The sequence below is a fragment of the Trachypithecus francoisi genome, unplaced genomic scaffold (genome assembly GCF_009764315.1).
Source record: "Trachypithecus francoisi isolate TF-2019V2 unplaced genomic scaffold, Tfra_2.0 Lachesis_group20, whole genome shotgun sequence".
Taxonomy (NCBI): domain Eukaryota; kingdom Metazoa; phylum Chordata; class Mammalia; order Primates; family Cercopithecidae; genus Trachypithecus; species Trachypithecus francoisi.
The window spans coordinates 42152834-42172008 of NW_022681466.1; the positions used below are offsets into that span (position 1 = coordinate 42152834).

The 19175-nt window shown below is 43.6% G+C and overlaps 1 long non-coding RNA gene and 1 pseudogene across 2 annotated transcripts; one reads left to right on the forward strand and one right to left on the reverse strand.

Moving 5' to 3' along the window:
• The first annotated feature begins 778 nt into the window (after positions 1–778).
• On the forward strand, positions 779–17697 carry LOC117067411 (annotated as a pseudogene). The gene is made up of 8 exons (XR_004430732.1): positions 779–803; positions 9630–9715; positions 10783–11065; positions 11385–11558; positions 11650–11774; positions 15043–15206; positions 16257–16433; positions 17356–17697. The product of XR_004430732.1 is annotated as an archaemetzincin-2-like (transcript).
• LOC117067412 lies at positions 804–14760 on the reverse strand. The gene is made up of 3 exons (XR_004430733.1): positions 14671–14760; positions 13179–13184; positions 804–818 (listed from the first exon to the last, which is right to left on the reverse strand). It is a non-coding gene; the product is annotated as an uncharacterized LOC117067412 (long non-coding RNA).
• Positions 17698–19175: the final 1478 nt, after the last annotated feature.

Consider the following 19175-nt stretch of genomic DNA (forward strand, 5'->3'; position numbering starts at 1 on the left):
TTGCAGTCCTAGGAACAGCTATGCAGTAGGCCCACAGACAGCCAGTACAGATAGGAACGGGGAGATGAAGGTACTCAGAAAAAAAATGTAACCAGTGTGCATGGGCCATGAAGAGAAGCATTAGAAAACAAAGAATCAGAGAATGATAAAAAATGAGGCACATGCATATTATACAGTTTTTTTAAAGAAAATAAATAACAGAAATCAAATGATTATTAAGTCCAGGCAAAAATAAAAAGGTTCTACAAGAAAGAAAGCACAGTCATAGTACACTACTTGGCTTTGGAGTGCACAATGTTTGTATAATCATCACAGTGTAAACAGCGACCACCAGATTCAACCAAAATTTGTGATATAATCACAAGAGGAATGAGAGGTGGAAAGTATGATGTATGAGAGTTAAGTCCTAATCTCTCATGGCAATGAACTAACAAATGCTACCTAAAATTAAAAGATCAAGAAATCTCACTATACACACATTGTTGAGAAACACTGAGATAAATACCAGAAAAAACAGCCAAGGAGTTGAGAACAGTAGCCTCTAGGAAGTTGACCTATGGCGTGGGGACTATTACTTTTCATTACAATGCTTTTAGTACTTCTTAGCCTTTAAAAATGTGTACTTGGAATATTTTCATACATATAGTAATTTTATTTTTATTTATTTATTTGTTGAGACCTAGTGTTGCTCTATCATCCAGGCTTCATGAAATGCAGTGGTGTGATCTTGGGTCACTACAACCTCTGCCTCCCGGGTTCAAGTGATTTTCCTGTCTCAGCCTCCCAAGTAGCTGGGACTATAGGTGTGTGCCACCACACTTGGCACACTTGGCTAATTTTCTGTTTTTTTGTCTGTTTGTTTCATTTTGTTTTTTTAGCAGAGACGGGGGTTTTCCACATTGGCCAGGCTGGTCTTGAACTCCTGACCTAAGTGATCTGTCTGCCTCGGCCTCCCAAAGTGCTGAGACTACAGGCATGAGCCACTGTACCCGGTCCATATAGTAATTTTAAAATAAAGTCAACAAATTAGGAAGACAAAAGATGGCTTGGTTGTTAATCTAAATGAATCTCTAGTTCGTGGTGTGTTGGTGTAAGTAAAATTCAGAGACCATAGAAAAAATAGATTGCGGAGCAGTTGAAAGCCTAGGCAGAAAGACAGAGGCAGGGAACCACCTAAAAAGCATGTAGAAGTTGTTATGCTCAAGGGTCATTTGTATATTTAGGAATGCCTAAATATTAATACACTACTGACTTGTTAAATTGCTTTCTGATTGTAAAATTAATAATACTTATTATAGAAAGTTTGGAAAAGGCAAATTAATAAGTAAACCAGGAGAGAGAAAGAGAAATCAAAACCACCAAATATCTCATTATTCACAGATTATTACTTATCAGCACTTTTTTTTTTTTTTTTGGACACAGAGTGAGTGCAGTGGCGCAATCTTGGCTCACTGCAACCTCTGCCTCCCAGGTTCAAGTGATTCTCATGCCTCAGCCTCCCAAGTAGCTGGGATTACAGGCATGTGCTACCATGCCTAGCTAATTTTTGTATTTTTCAGTAGAGATGGGGTTTCGCCTTGTTGGCCAGGCAGGTCTCGAACCCCTGACCTCAGATGATCTGCCCGCCTCAGCTTCCCAAAGTTCTGGGGTTACAGTCATTAGCCACCATGCCCGGCAAGCACATCTTTTTAAAACAAAAATAAGGTGTATAGGCCAGGCAAAGTGGCTAATGCCTGTAATCCCAGCACTTTGGAAGATGGAGGCATGCAGATGGCTTGAGCCCAGAAGTTCAACACCAAAACAAGCCTGGGCAACATGGTGAAACCCCGTCTCTACAAAAAATATAAAACATTAGCCAGGTGTAATGGTGCATAGCTGTAATCCCAGCTACTTGGGAGGCTGAGGTGGGAGAATCACCTGATCCTGAGAGGTCCAGGCTGCAGTGAGCCGTAATCACACTACTATACTCCATCCAGCCTGAGTGACAGAGTGAGATCCTATCTCCAAAAAAAAAAATTGCAATGTGTAAACGTTTCTGTGTCACACTTTATTTCCCTTTAGCATTTCTCTAGATCACTACTGTCTTTGAGAAATGATTTTTTTTTTTTTTTTGAGACAGTCTTGCTCTGTCACCCAGGCTGGAGTACAGGGGGGTGACCACAGCTCACTGCAACCTCCATCTCCTGGGTTCAAGCGATTCTCCTGCCTCAGCCTCCTGAGTAGCTGGAACTACAAGCGTGTGCCATCATGCCTGGCTAATTGTTGTATTTTTAGTAGAGACCGGGTTTCGCCATGTTGGCCAGGCTGGTCTCAAACTCCTGACCTCAGGTGATCAGCCTGCCTCAGCCTCCCAAAGTGCTGGGATTACAGGCATGAGCCACTGTGCCCAGCTGAGAAATGATTTTAAATAGATGCTTAGTATTCTAATATATGAATGTACATGTAATTTATGGTCTTTGATTAGTAATTTGTGCTTTTCCAGTCTCCAATAGCTGGATATTTTCATTGTTTCTAATTTTTATAATTATAAATAATATTTTGGTGACTATCCTTAACCTTAAGTCTGTGAGATCTCTTATTGGGTCAATGGGTATGAACATTTTAAAAGCTATTAATACTCCATGTCGGGTTGTTCACCAGAAAGATTCGACCTGTTTATACACAGTTCCACCAGCAAAGTCTACCATCATTGGACATTATCATCAAATACAACTTTTTAGTAGCCATGTTAATGTATCACACAATCAAAAAAAGATCAAGGTTGGGGGCAAATTTGTAAAACGGAATGCAAACAAAAATAAATGAACCAAACTATATTTCATGTTAATAACAATACTACACTGAAGGGCAGAATTGGGAAGGGGAAGAACTAACTCACGTAGGTAACTTGAACACAGTGTTTTAATATATATCCTCTGGCTGTAAAGAACCTTAAACACATACTAATTGGTAAAATTGTTTTCCTGCAGTGCTATGGATTAGGAATTCTGAAATTATTTTAAGTACATATTCTAGTACAGAGCAAATAAATAAATAAATGTGAATAAGAGGAGCCAGGTTTCTCTCTACTGATGAAGGACATCATATATATGGAAAAACGGAAGGCTAGAATGAATGAACTCTGTGGTGTCAGGCTGGACTGGAATTGGAAATGTCAGTATGGACTCATGTTTTAGTTGTACTGTGACTACTTAAGAAAACGTGGCCGGGCGCGGTGGCTCAAGCCTGTAATCCCAGCACTTTGGGAGGCCGAAACGGGTGGATCACAAGGTCAGGAGATCGAGACCATCCTGGCTAACACGGTGAAACCCCGTCTCTACTAAAAAGTACAAAAAACTAGCTGGGCGAGGTGGCGGGCGCCTGTAGTCCCAGCTACTCGGGAGGCTGAGGCAGGAGAATGGCGTGAACCCGGGAGGTGGAGCTTGCAGTGAGCTGAGATCCGGCCACTGCACTCCAGCTTGGGCCACAGAGTGAGACTCCGTCTCAAAAAAAAAAAAAAAAAAAAAGTGCTTGATTTTTGGGAATATGCTCTGAGGTATTTAGGAGTGCAGGGCATCATGTCTGCAATTTACTTTTTTTTGGAGACACAGTCTTGCTCTGCTGCCCAGGCTGAAGTGCAGTGACATGATCTCAGCTCACTGCAACCTCCACCTCCTGGGTTCAAGCGATTCTCCTGCCTCAGCCTCCCAAGTAGCTGGGATTCCCAAGTAGCTGGGATTACAGGAATGCAACACCACATCCCACTAAATTTTAGTAGAGATGGGTTTCAGCATGTTGACCAGGCTGGTCTCGAACTTCTGACCTCAAGTGATCAACCCACCACAGCCTCCCAGAGTGCTGGGATTACAGGCGTGAGCCACCGGGCCTGGCCTGCAATTTACTGTCAAATAGTTCAGGGAAACAATGTACATTTGCATATAGAGAGAGACAGAGATAAAGACAGAGAAAGAATGAGAATGATAAAGAAATGAGGTAAAATGTTAAGTACTGGGGAATCTGGGTGAAAAGAAGGTAGGGATTCTTTTTCTTTTTCTTTTTCTTTTTGAGATGGAGTCTCGCTCTGTCGCCCAGGCTGGAGTGCAGTGGTGCGATTTTGGCTCACTGCAAGCTCCACCTCCCGGGTTCACGCCATTCTCCTGCCTCAGCCTCCGGAGTAGCTGGGACTACAGGTGCCCACCACCACACCCGGCTAATTTTTTATATTTTTAGTAGAGATGGGGTTTCACTGTGTTAGCCAAGACGGTCTGGATCTCCTGACCTCATGATCTGCCTGCCTCAGCCTCCCATAGTGCTGGGATCGTAGGTGTGAGCCACCGCGCCCGGCCCCGAAGGTAGGGATTCTTTATATTTTTGCCACTTTTTTTTTTTTTTTTGCCACTTTTCTGATAGCTTGAAATTATTTCAAAATAAACAGTTTGGCCAAATTAGCAGGTAAGAAAAAATTATTAGAGTGGTTTTCATTTGAGTTCATTCAACTTGATTGAACACATGAATGTTAATGGACTATTCGGATTATATGGTTCATATTTTTTGCTCATTTTTATGTCATGGTGTTTATCTTTTCCGTGTTGATACATAAAAGCTATTTTAAAACCCTTCATCTGCCATATATGTTACATTTCTTTCCTGCTTTCTGCCACCTTCTAATGTTGTTACCAACTTTCTTTTCCAACCTTGGACCCCTGGCATATTCACTCATTTCTAAATATCAGAATTTGTAGTGCTCTTTGAAATGTAGCCAGTCTATGGTTCAGTCTGCAACTGCGTAGTAGTTAACAGGCAAAAATATCTTAGTAAGGGAAAGTGTCTTTTTCTTCTAACAAAAAAAACACAACAAAACCTAACCCCCCCAAGCACTAAGGTGTTTATTTATTTATTTTTTTGAACAGGGTCTCACTCTATTGCCCAGGCTGAAGTGTTGTGAATCAGCCTCAACCTCCCAGGCTCAATCCATCCTCTCACCTCAGCCTCCCAAGGAGCTGAGACTACAGGCATGTGTCACTACACCAGGTTTTTTTTGGGTTTTTTTTTTTTTAGAGATGGGGTCTCCCTATGTTGACCAGGCTGGTCTAGAACTCCTAGGCTCAAGTGATCCTCCTGTCTTAGCCTCCCAAAGTGCTGGGATCATAGGCATGAGACACTATGCCTGGTCAGTTTTTTTAAAAAAATAAATATTAGACTATGCAGAAACATGCTATCCTAAAATTTTTGAGCAAATACAAAGTTCATGATTCAGAAATTTAAACAGTTTAAATGCAAAATGAAGTTCTTTTTAATGAATACCAAAAACTGTCAGGAGATCGAGACCATCCTGGCTAATATGGTGAAACCCCGCCTCTACTAAAAACGCACAAAAAAATTAGCCAGGCGTTGTGGCGGACGCCTGTAGTCCCAGATACTCGGGAGGCTGAGGCAGCAGAATGGCAAGAATCCAGGAGGCGGAGCTTGCAGTGAGCTGAGATACGCCACTGCTCTCCAGCCTGGGTGACAGAGTGAGACTCCATCTAAAAAAAAAAAAAAAAAAAAAAAACTGAATGAAAATCTAGTGAATACCTTTTATGCTTCAGACACCTCGTACGAGAGTCTTTACCCTCAAGCATCTCGCAGTTGAGTAAGGTGACATGTAAGAAATAGGTTACAATCACTGTGACAAGGACGACTGCAGTATTATTATGTACACACAAGACAATGAACAGGCAGAAGAGAAGTCTTGTCATGAGGCGGGATGAGGCTATAGAAGAGGTGACAACTAAGCTAAAGAAGCCACTCAGGATATCAGAAGACAGCCAGCCGTTCAGTCAAAAACAGGCACAATATCCAAAGGGACTCATTTGATCCCTAAAATTCTGCTAAGATGTGCTGTAGGTGGGGCACGATGGCTCACGCCTGTAACCCCTGCACTTTGGGAGGCCGAGGTAGGTGGATCACCTGAGGTCAGGAGTTCAAGACCAGGCTGGCCAGCATGGTGAAACCCCGTCTCTACTAAAAATACAAAAATTAGCCAGGTGTGGTGGTGCGTGCCTGTAATCCCAGCTACTCGGAAGACTGAGGCACGAGAATCACTTGAACCCAGGAGGCAGAGGTTGTAGTGAGTCGAGATCTCGCCACTGTACTCTAGCATGGGTGACAGAGCAAGACTTCGCATCAAATAATAATAATAATGAAAAAAGATTTGCTGTTATTGTCTCCGTTTTACAAACTAGTGAAGAGATGAAAAAGAGGTCAAGTAACTGGCACAGGTCCCATGCTAGTAAGTGGGGGTTTTAGGATTCAAGCACTACACCACCTCAGGCTGTCGGGAGATAGGCGCCCAGTCAAAAGGCACTTGGGAGAAAGCCCACGACTTCTCAAGCATTGAAGCAGGAGTGCCGCGTCAGTATTCTCGGTTTCAAACTTTGAGAACAGTCATGGTGCGAATCCATTTTATTAGAGAATGGGTTCAGGTGAGGGTGGATATGGGCACTGGGTTCAAAAGACAAATTTGGAGATTTCATGATCCAGAAGGGTGAACAAATAAGGAAGGGATGAGGAGATCCTCGAAGTTGAAAGGTTCAAACACACAGAGTTAATGTCCTCTAAGGAGAGCCAACAAGGGGTTAGAAGTGCTGAAGTCATCAAGAAAATGTGCCTGTCTTTCCTGGAGACTGGGAAGGAGAATGAGGATGAGGAAAATCCAGAGGATGGTAAAATGGCTTGACTTGAAAAGAACTCAGATCGGGCGTGGTGGCTCACCCCTGTAATTCCAGCACTGTGGGAGACCAAGGCAGGTGTATCACCTGAGGAGTTCCAGACCAGCCTGGGCAACAGGGTGAAAATCTGTCTTTATTTAAAAAAAAAAAAAAAAAAAAAAAAAAAAGGCCAGGCACGGTGGCTCACGCCTGTAATCCCAGCACTTTGGGAGGCTGAGGCAGGTGGATCACGAGGTCAGGAGATCGAGACTATCCTGGCTAACATGGTGGAACCCCGTATCTACTAAAAATACAAAAATTAGCCAGGCGTGGTGGTGGGCATCTGTAGTCCCTGCTACTAAGGAGGCTGAGGCAGGAGAATCGCTTGAACCCAGGGAGCAGAGGTTGCGGCCAGCCGAGATCCCCATCGAGCCATTGCACTCCATTCATGGGCAACAAGAGTGAAACTCGGTCTCTAAATAAATAAGAGGTTACTTTTGTAGCGAAAGTACAATAGCTGGAAAATAAAAACAAGGGCTTAGTATTTTTGAGGAAAGTGTGGGAAGGAAGTAAGTGTCCAGGGAAGGAAGCTGGGTGTCCCTTAAGGTGAGGTCTTGGAAGTGAACCAGTGGGAGGTTTGGGGAAACAGGTTTGTAATGGAATTGGGCTTCCCCAGGGCTGCTTTTAGGAAGCTGCTAGGACCAACGGATCGTGGCATAAACTGGTAAAGAAGGAACTGAGTCGGATAGGAAGGTGGGTGTGGGGGTAGAGGCCTGTTTAAAGGCCAACTTCAAAGGGAGAGGGGACGCTGGTGAGGTGGCGACTTGTAACTGGGATCAGTCAGTGGCATTACCAAGTCTGGCAATCCACCGTGTCCTAAGGCCTGATGGGCGCTGGGATGCATCAGGGGCTGTAAAGGAGAGTGTCCTGGGACCGCGTGCTTTGAGCCCCCACATTCCCAAGGCCGAAGGGAGTCCTCTCGTCTTCCAGATGACAATGGCGAGGCCCTAGGCTGTGCGCGGTGGCCCACGCCTGTAATCCCAGCACTTTGGGAGGGCAAGGCTGGCGGATCACCTGAGGTCAGGAGTTCGAGACCAGCCTGGCCAATATGGTGAAACCCCCATCTCTACTAAAAATACAAAAATTAGCCGGACGTGATAGTGGGCACCTGTAGTCCCACCTACTGGGGAGGCTGAGGCAGGAGAATCGCTTGAACCCAGGAGGCAAAGGTTGCAGTGAGCCGAGATCGCACCACTGCTCTCCAGCCTGGGCAACAGAGAGAGCCTCCATCTCAAAAACAAAACAAAACACAAAAGTAAAGAAGAAGAAAAAGAGAATGGCGAGGCCCAGAGAGACTGAACGTCTCACCCGATGCCACAGAGCTAGCACAGCCCTAAGGCAGGCCCCGCGGTGCCTTTCCGACCTCACTGCCCCTCCTGGCATCCGGGTTTCGGCCTCGGAGCGCCAGGAACTGCACGAGGGCGCGCCCCACACTTGAGCGTCTGGGTTCCAGCCTCGGCCGCCCCCAACAAATAAAGAAGGGAAAGTCCTGCGGGTGACGGCCCCGGGGAGCGCCGCAGCTCTACATCAACCTGTGGCGGCCGCCAACTCATTTGGGGCCACGCTGGTTGCATTCGTCACGCCTGGACGCCTCTCAAACCCGCGGCCTGTCAAGCAGTCCCACACGGGCAACCCCGGCGACGCGGGCGCGTCTGTGGCTCTCGAAAACCAGGCGGCGCAGTCCCCACGAGGGCAGGTAGGGAACTGGCGACTGAGGGGGCCGAAGGCTTGGGGTTGTAGCCCCATCGCGACTCTGGAAGAGGCCGGCGGGCCGCAGCCACCGAACTCCAGCTCTGCGCCTGCCCAGGAGGGCCGCGCGCTCAGGGGCGTGGCGCGGGCGGGTCGCGAGTGGGGCGGGGCTCACAGGGCGTGCGAGACGGAGCGGCGCGGCGGGTGGCGCGAGGGGCGTGGCGCCAGTGGGCGTGGCGTGGCGTAGTGCGGGCGGGCACGCGCGTGAGAGCAGTCGCGGGTGGGTGGGGTCGAGGATTGTTGAGTCAGGGCCTTTCGCGGGTGCTGTCAGAGCTGGGCCGGGAACCCTAGGCGGGGCAGCCGGGTCGTAGAGGCGGGGGCCAGTCGCGGTCGGTGGAGAGGGTTGAGGATGTGGGAGGGGTGGACGTGACGGAAGCCGCGGGGACTGCGGGGGCGGAGCGCCTCTGGGGAGCCAGGGAGGCCTTTCCAGAGGCTCCTGGGGGAAGAAGAGGCGAAGCAAGAGTACCCGGGGAACCCCTACTCCACCCCCAGCCGGAGACTGGGTTGTGCCTGCACAGACCGGAGCCCACAGTGCGAGTTGCTATAGGCCACCAACCAGGGTGGCCAGCTCCTCCTGGTTTGCCCGGGATGTTCTGGTTTTGGGACCAAAGCATCCCAGGCCTCCAGCCCACTGCAGTGACCATATTATGCGCCCCCAGACCATCTTCTCCCGCAGCTTCCCTAGATTAGGCTTGGGAGGCAAGAGGAGGCCTCCTGACCTTTCACACTGCCTTCGTTAATATTAAGATGAAGGCACACTCCACAACTTATTTCCGGCCAGGCCTAGACGTGGCCGTCCTTGTAAGATAAAAGCTTCCATGGGAGCCTTCCTTCCTCATCAAGGTACGTAGACTACAGGAAGGTACATCTTGTTTTATATTTTGTCCTGTAGAAGTCAGATTTCAGCCCAGTTGTGTGGGAGTGAGGATGAGCCTATGCTCATATCAGAGCTTTGAGTATAGAGACATTTGATCTGGAATTTCAACCAGCCTCTTCAACCCCAGAATTCAGAGGTTCAATCAGAACAGACATTAGCTTAAGTTTTCCCATCAGCTGTCTATCATTAAACTGGCAAAATCTAGATAATTAGAAAATATGACAGAAATGATCCAGACAGAGATGTTCAATTTTTTCCTTGTCTAATTCAAAAAGCCTCGTGGCGGAACATCTGACCCATTCAAGAGGAAGGATGAAAGCTCTACATGGGAACACGATGTGAATGGAAGAAACCTGTCATTGTGAGTCTGGCTTTTGATTAGTCATCTGATGTCTTCCCTAATGTGACGTGACTTTGAGGCCGTAAACTTCAGTGGCTAAGCTGTAGCTTCTCAGCTTGCAGTTAAATTGCAGAAATGATAGGGCTTACATTAGTTTTGTTTTTATTTGATGTTGAAGATCTTTGAGTCACATTAGAAACGATGAGTATTTTTCATGTGGCACTAATGAGTCAATTCATAATAGTATTTTTTGAGACAAAGTCTCTGTTGCCCAGGCTGGAGTGCAGTGGCACGATCACGGCCCACTGCAGCCTCGACCTCCTGGGCTCAGATGATCCTCCCACCTTAGCCTCCCAAGTAGCTGGGACTACAAGTGCACACCACCATGCCCGGCTAATTTTTTTGTAGATACGGGATTTTGCCATGATGCCCAGGCTGATCTCAAACTCCTAGGCTCAAGTAGTCCTTCTGCGTTGGCCTCCCAAAGTGCTGGGATTATAAGCGTGTGCCACCGTGCCAGGCTAATACTATTATTCCCTGAACAAAGGAAATTGGGTGTGAGGTCCTGCTCCTATGATCACCATGAGGTTTTATTTGTTTGTTTTGGACTCTTGCCTAGGCTGGAGCACAGTGGCACGATCATGGCTCACTGCAACCTCAGCCTTCCTGGTAGCTAGGACCACAGGTGTGTACCACTATGCCCAGGGAATTTTTAAATTTTTTGTAGAGACAGGGTCTCACCATGTTGCCCAAGCTGTTCTCAAACTGTTGGCCTCAAGCAGTCCTTCTATTCCAAAGTGCTGAAATTACAGGCATGAGCCACCACGCCTGGCCACCACTCGTTTTTGTAATGGGAGCGGGTTCCATATGAGATGGAGGAATAGATTTCATGATCTTCTTTTTAATTTCTTAGATCCCCAAGAAATTGATTGGACGTGAGGAAACCACTCTTAAGTGTGACCACTCTAAAGCATTAGCAATCAGTCATTTCATTCTAGGGAGACATCAGAGCTGGTATATGGAGGATAGGTAAAGTACCCAATATGGATGTGTATTTTTATATTTGACTACTTGTGTTTCTTTGTTAGATGCAAATAATACGACACTCTGAACAGACACTAAAAACAGCTCTCATCTCAAAGAACCCAGTGCTTGTGTCACAGTATGAGAAATTAGATGCTGGGGAACAGCGTTTAATGAATGAAGCCTTCCAGCCAGCCAGTGATCTCTTTGGACCCATTACCTTGCATTCTCCATCAGATTGGATCACCTCCCACCCTGAGGTCCCCCAAGTCTTTGAACAGTTCTTCAGTGATCCTTACAGAAAGACACCCTCTTCAGACAAATGCAGCATTTATATACAGTCCATTGGTAAATACTGGTAATGTGCTGGTTTTGATTTGGTTTTGCAATGGCGCTGTTGTCAGGAATAGTCCGGGCTATTGGTCTGATTCAGATGGGCTGTTTTAGGATCATTTTTGATATTCATTGCGACGGTACAAGTTTTGTAGCCAAACTGACCTAGAACATTTTGTTTCCTTTTAATTCATAGCAACACCAATGAATGATAAAGGTGTACTGAAAATTTAAAGTTGGTTTTGTTTCTAATTTGAATCCTCTTACTCATAGACTGGGTAAACACTGAGTAATCATCTTAAAGTCTGTTTTTAAATGTTCTTCCATATTATAGGTTCTCTAGGAAACACCAGAATTATCAGTGAAGAATATATTAAATGGCTTACGGGCTACTGTAAAGCATATTTCTATGGCTTGAGAGTAAAACTCCTAGAACCAGTTCCTGTTTCCGCAACAAAGTGTTCCTTTAGAGTCAATGAGAACACACAAAACCTACAAATTCATGCAGGTGAATTACACAACTTTGCAATTTGAACCGAGTAAAGGAAGCATATGTATATACTATACACTCATACATTTATGTATTTCTTTTTAAGTAGGGGACATCCTGAAGTTCGTGAAAAAAGAAACCTGAAGATGCCTTGTGTGTTGTGGGAATAACAGTGATTGATCTTTACCCAAGAGACTCGTGGAATTTTGTCTCTGGACAGGCCTCTGACAGATGGTATTCCTTTTTTTGGCGTTGTTAGAAGCTTCTTCAACTTGAGAATATTTGAAGATGTTAAAAGAAGGGAAAAAAATCCAACCAAGAATCATATTGATATTTAAAACTGTATAGTATTTTCAGTTGCGACATGCCATAATGGGAAGTGTGCTGTTGGTAGATTCTGATAATCTAGGTTCGGGTTGGCCACTCACTACATACATGACCTTAAAGGTAACAATACCCACATCATGGAGTGATTTGGAGATAATTTACATAAAAGTGCCTATACATAAAAAGTGTGTATAAACCTGGACAACATAGACCACATGTCTACAAAAAAATTAAACTAAATTAGCTGGGCATGGTGGCACAAAACCTGTAGTCCTGGCAACTCAGCAGGCTGAGGTGGGAGGATTACTTGAGCCCAGGAGGTTGAAACTGCAGTGAGCCGTGATCACACCACTGTATTCCAGCCTGGGCAATAAAGTGAGACCCTGTCTCAAAAAAAATGCATATATAGGCCTGGCACATATATAGGCATTCAGCGTAACAGCTAGTAAATGTCAGTAATTCAGTAGCAAGGTGAATTAAAGCAATTCCAGTTTGAACTATCATTAATGGATGTGAAAATCTTGCTAATTGTTTTTCAGTTCTTTTCATAGTCATCTTGCATAGATAGAATAGCCGTAGACTAAGTGTATGCTTCTTTCTCATCCTACGACATTGCTTTTTGTTTTTTAATTTAAAAAGGCAAAACTTCCATCTTTGATTTGAGATACATAATAAACCTTGACTCACTAGGAACTCTGCATGGTAATATTGGGGATGGGAAAGGTTCTGGAAACAGGTCATATTTTCAACCCAATTTTTTTTTTTTTGTCATCTCTCTACTTCTCTCCTCCCCTTCATTTTTGCTCTTACTTCTCTAACTTCATCCCCAATAATCCAAGACAGACGTGAAAGGGAAAAGGCCCCCGAAGGGGAGTGGTTCATTAGTGTTCTGGGGATGGGGAGTAAGTACAGGGACTGTCCTGAGAGTTTATGGTCTGTCTGGATGTTACATTAGCCTTAGGATTTGTGTGGGGTCGTAAGCTTTTTGGGACAAATGTTTTACTAGAGGTGGGGGCTGTAGGGTTATAGAGCCTCTTCCCACCTATTTCTTTATTCTTTATTCTCCATTTATGTGAGATTCTTGTAGCCTGCCATGACCCTACCAACATGCACTCTTGGTGGGTCACTACTCTGTTACTAACTTTGGTGGTGTGAGGTAGCTTTTTATCATAAGTTTTCTCTTGTTACTAATCTGATAGAGATGGAAATATTGAAAAATAATTTTATCTACCTTTTATTTTTTTTTTGAGACAGGGGCTCCCTCTGTCACCCAGGCTGGAGTGCAGTGGTGTGATCATGGCTCACTGCAACCTCAACCTCCTGGGCTGAAGGGATCCTCCTGCCTCAGACTCCCGAGTAGCTGGGTCCACAGGACCACCATACCCAGCTATTGTATTTTATTTTTTTGTCAAGGTGGGATCTCCCTGTGTTGCCCAAGCTCATCTCGAACTCCTGGGCTCAAGCAGTCCTCCTTCCTCAGCCTCCCAAAGTGCTTTGATTAAAGGTGTGAGTCACCACACCCAGCTAAAAAAATAATTTTAAAACCATATCTTCATTTATCCAGATATTGCTAGCTAATTTATCTTACATATTTGAGGAGGTTAGGAAACATTTCTCCAAACTGTTTTACTTTAATTCTTTTTTTGTAAGTTTCTTAAATATTACATGACATGAAAGATTGACATAGGAAAGTAGCAGGATTAGACAGTGACAATATCTTAACACAGTGGTCTTGTTTTCTCCAAGTTTACAAAGTTTCATATTTTTAAATTGAGAAGCACTGACTACCAAAGAAAATAATCTTCTGTTTGTAGGATTATTGGAAGAAAGAAGTGTCCTTGCTGAAATATGCTCACACTTTATTGGCTCACACTTTATTGTGAAATATGCTCACACTTTATTGGCCAGAGGGGGTTACTTGTGATACATGAATAGATTTAGTGTTTTCTTAACTTCCAGAATGCTGTTTACTTTTCGAATATCAGTCCACATTTTTTGGGTAAAGGGAGGTGAGGAAGTTGTTTTTGAATCAAATTAGATTGAACAAACCTAACTATGGGTTTATTTTCTTTAAAAATTTATTACTTTAAAATAAAAACTGAACGAGAGACATAAATAAAAGTGATCATGTAAACAAGTCGAATTATGAAGCAGTACCCTGTAGAGTGGGTTATGTAGCAAACTGTGCTCTCTGTGCTTGCAGAGATGGTTGATATAACTCTAAATGTAACACAGGAAGTCAGTTACAAGGGTATTTATTCTGGTCACCAGACACATAATAGAGTTGGGCTGTTCTTTAAAAAGGGGGTGGGGGTGGGGCAGGGGAAGGGGTTATTCTGTCTAAAGCTGTGGTTTAAAGCATGGTCTTGAAGACATCAGGGCAGTTGTCTTCAGTCAGTTGCTGCGTGAGGGAAGGCCAGCAACCCCTCCAAACGTGTAACAGATCTGTTTAGTGTGTCCTTAAAGAGTGAAATCATGACTGCCTATTGTTCATGTGATTTTCTTTTTTTTTTTTTTTCTTTTTTGAGACAGAGTCTTGCTCTGTTGCCAGGCTAGAGTGCAGTGGTGCGATCTCAGCTCACTGCAACTCCGCCTCCTGGGTTCAAGCCATTTTCCCGCCTCAGCCTCCTGAGTAGCTGGGATTATAGGCACTTACCACCATGCCCGGCTAATTTTTGTATTTTTGTAGAGACAGGGTTTCACCCACCATGTTAGGCTGGTCTTGAACTCCTGACCTCAGGTGATCCACCTGCCTCAGCCTCCCAAAGTCCTGGGATTACAAGCGTCAGCCACCAAGCCTGACCCATGTGATTATTTTTTATGATTCCTTTTTGAGTACTTGATTTGGAGTACTTACTACTTTCAGAAAAAGACTTCTTTTGTGGGAAAAGACTCTCTGAAACTTCAGTTTCTCAAGTATTTGACCTCAAGTCCATTAAGTTTTACAGGACAAGGCAAAGTGGATAGCCGCAAAAGATTTTGACAGGGAAATCTGGGACCAAAATCTTCCTTTTTGGTGGCAAACCATAAGTGTATCAGATGATGTGGACACAGTGACACAGAGGTACACTCACTGGCCAGGTGGGCCAGTAGGCTCTTCTTTCTTTGATCTTTTCTTTGGTCTTTCCTCAGGGACCTTACTCTCATTCTGTCGCTGCTTGTCCTCTTTTTGTAGGTGTGGGGATATTCAGCTTTGCCAGGTATGGCAGTGATTTTTATAACATGCGCTATGAAGGCAAAGTGAAGAAGCTCAAGAAAACATCTTCAAGTGACTATTCAATTTTCGACAACTGTTATATTCCAGAAATAACTAGTGTTTTACTACTTCGATCCTGTAAGGTAAGTGACTAAAAAAATCTGACAGGACGATTTTTTAAAAGAGAATCTTAGTTGCATGAATTGTATATTGTCAGTCTTTAAGGCAATATTATAAATGACTTTGTATCGTTTGTATAATTTTGGTGCATAGTGCTTGACTGAAATGATCAATAAAGCAAGGTAAATGGATACCTTCATATTGAAATTTACAGTATCAGTGCCAGTTTTTTGTACTACTGGTGACACACAGCCTTGGCTGTACCCATGTGTTCTCTATTAGTGTAATTACTGAATTCTGGCGTGAACGGGTAACCTACGTGTTCAAGCTACTGTAGTCATTGGGCAAAACTGCCTTCCCCAGGCCTTTGGAGGACATCTGCTCTGGCTTCTCTGGGAGCATGGGCCTTCCTGCCCTGGGCTCCAGGCTATCCTCAAATATAGTTATCCTGGCAGTTCCTAATCTCCCCAACTATTTGTTGGGGTTTGAGAGCTACGCCTCTTAGAACTACATTCTCTAAGTGTGTTCCATGGGTCCCCTGTGTCATTGCCACCTGATGTTCTCATTAGCATGCACATCAAGCCCCCTTTCTCCCAGACCTACTGAAATCAGCATCTCTAGGGGAAGGGCCCCAGAATCTGAATTACAATGAGTATCCTAGTCTAGATTAAGGGTTCTCAACCAGGGGTGATTTTGCCATCCAGGGAATATTAGCAATGTCTGGAGACATTTTTGATTTTCACAATCAGGGAGGGAGTTCTGTTGGCATCTAGTGGGTAGAGCCAGGGATGCTGCAAAGTATTGTGCAGGGCACAGGACAGCCTCCCACAACCTGGTATTATCGGTCCAACATGTCAGTGGTGTTGAGGTTGAGGAAGTCTAGAGCAGAAAGGCAGTAAGACATTTGGGGAGATGAGGGATTATTAAGTCTTTGAAGGTCTGGACGGGGTGAAGTTTCGGTGATAATACTAAGGGAGTTGATTCCTATGTTTCTTGGAGAAGCAGGAGAAAGAAGAGACGTGTAGCTTAATGTGATGGTGGTCTTATAAAGCCTCAACATGATTGTCTTGCAGACTTTAACCCATGAGATCGGACACATATTTGGACTGCCACACTGCCAGTGGCTGGCATGCCTAATGCAGGGCTCCAACCACTTGGAAGAAGCTGACCGGTGCCCTCTGAACCTTTGTCCTACCTATTTGCACAAGTTGCAGTGTGCTATTGGCTTCAGCATTGTAGAAAGTTATTAAGTAAGTTGAGGGGTGGACAGTGTAAAGAGGGGGAAGTGGTTATCTGAGTAGCAAACTGACATTTCTATTATATCCTTCTCTAGAGTTATAATTTATCGGAGGAAATTAGCATAAAGATAAGCAGGAAGCTGTGGTTTAAAAACATGCGAAGAAATGCCCTTCTTAAAAACTTTAGCTTGCCTTTGAGTGATTTATGCTTACAGCTCTATGAGAAATAATGGAAGAAATTTCTCTGCTTCTATTCCATTTAGGGCAAGAGAGTTTGACTTTGCAGAACAGAATAAATACTGATATGTCTGGCAAAGTTCATTTTTTAAACTCTATAAGTGTGTGGACAGGATTTATCTTTCCAAATATAGGACAGAGGTATGATGTTCATTAGGAGGAAAAAATGATTTTCTTTAAAAAGGAAGAAGGAAAGTACCTAATCTCAGTATGTGTATGAGTGTGCCCACACATGCCCACAAACATCAATATACATTCATATGGCTACTCATGGGTGTGACTGTGCATTCAAGTGACTATGCAGAAATGTCTACACATGTGTTTTCACTAACATATGTCTACCCATGCCTGTGTGTACACTTATGTATATACGTACATATCAAATGAATATAATGCCTTGTGGAATATTCAGCAAATTGAGAAAAAATAATATCCTATCATGCTAGAAAAAAAGTGTAAGAATGAATGTGTTTCTTTTTCATCATTTTTCAGTGCGTATTTTTGGTATGTGTATATTTGGTATGCACCATTTCACTCAGTATATCATAAGCATTATTTCATATTCACACCATCATTATCAAATGCAGCATCTTCATGGGGTAAGATGTCACTCTATATCTAGAAGCCAATGCTCTTCTCTTGTCTCATAGTATTTTGCTGTGGTTTGTTGAAATGCGCATCTTTCCTGTTTTTCCAGGTACTGGTGAGGTGGATTGATGATGAATCTTCTGACACACCTGGAGCAACTCCAGAACACAGTCGTGAGGATAATGGGAATTTACCGAAACCCGTGGAAGCCTTTAAGGAATGGAAAGAGTGGATCATAAAATGCCTGGCTGTTCTCCAAAAATAAGGACCTTCAATTAGGAGTGATTGAAATAAATGACTACTTGCATGTTATGCTTTCATTTGGGTGGAATACCTCATCAGAATAAACTACTGATCTTGTGCTGTGTCAGAGTAACAGACTAGAACCTTCTTTCAAGTACCTGAATTGAAATGAAACTCATTTTGAATAATAAAAACTCTAGAAACTCTTTATCTTCTCATCTTGCTGGCCTGGTCTGTGGCAGCAAGCACTTTATTTCCATTCCCCAAATATGCTTATGTCTCCCAAGAAAGCTGGGACTGGTGGTAACGAGCAAGTAAATAACTTGAAAAAGAACTGTAGATGTCCCAGGGAACCAACCAACATAATTTCCAGGGGGTGATTTTGTTTTTAGAAGAGCTGCTCCCCTCTGTTAGGCCCAGCCAAGTCACATTTTTGGACGTCCATGGGCTCTGATCTTCACCACAGCTCTCCTCTTCCGTGAGCCTTCCTTACTCTCTGGAGTGCATTACCTTGTTTTTTTCTCTTGCTGGTTGTCACCTTATTCCTATATCAGTTTTTAGTAGCTTAAAATATGACCTCTCAGGAATATTTGCAAGTGAAAATAACAGTGGCACTTACACTACCACAACATTTGGTGGTGGGAGTTCTGTTGCAGGTCTCAGCTATAACATAGTCATTTATGAGGGATCTTACAAATAGTGGTAACGGTATTTATATTTGTGAGTGTTACACTTTTTCTGTAGATTTAGAGCAGGTTTCAGGTTTATTTCAGTAATAATGTCCTCCTCACCTTCTTACGTTGTGAAGTGTTTACTTGAGTCAGGGAGAGAGTTTAATGGGGTTATCTGTCGGGGTGCCATGAATGCTGATGAGGACCTGCAGAGTGCGAACATCAGCCCCGTTGCTACGGGGGGTGGAGGTGGAAAACCTCAGACTTGACAAACCACCTCTGCTGCATAGATGTGTTTTGGAAATTAGACATTACAGTGAATATTTTATGGAATGCCAGTGAGCAGACAGCATTTCCCACTTTCCTATCTTACCTTGAGGGTAAGACTTAGAGGTTTCGTTTTGTTTTGTTTTTTTGTAATTTGAAACCTAAATTCTTTCATTGTTTGATGTACGCAATATGATGTAAGGCACATTTTATACCCTGAGTCAGTGGTTTCCCTTGGATTCATTCTCCTACTTGATTGAACCCATTTAAGTCGTTTTAGAAAATGGTGGTTTGCTATTAAGATTAATTGGAGAGAATACTTGGTCATTCTATTAGCAAAAAGAGACTGATGGAGTATGGTGTTTTATGGATTCTGTCACAGGGCTTATTTCCTCCTTGAATAATGTACTTTAAAAATTATTATCTATTCAATTACATTTTTTTTTTCCTACGAGGTAAGCACGGTTTTAGTCCTGTAGATCAGCCTTTGTCACAAACTCTTTTGAACTAAGATTTGCCTAGGTGAATAAATTGGGGATGACGGTTGTCTGGAGAAGATATATGGTCCATTTGTGAATACTCTGCACTATGAGATCAGGAGAAAAATCATCTAAGAAATCGTTCACTCTTGCTAAAAATTTTATGTGATGCATTTATTCAGCAATCATAAGTGCTGTGTATAACTTGTATATATTTTTGGACAATTTCTTAGGGTTCAGCTTAAAAATATAATTTGCCTACTGCAACT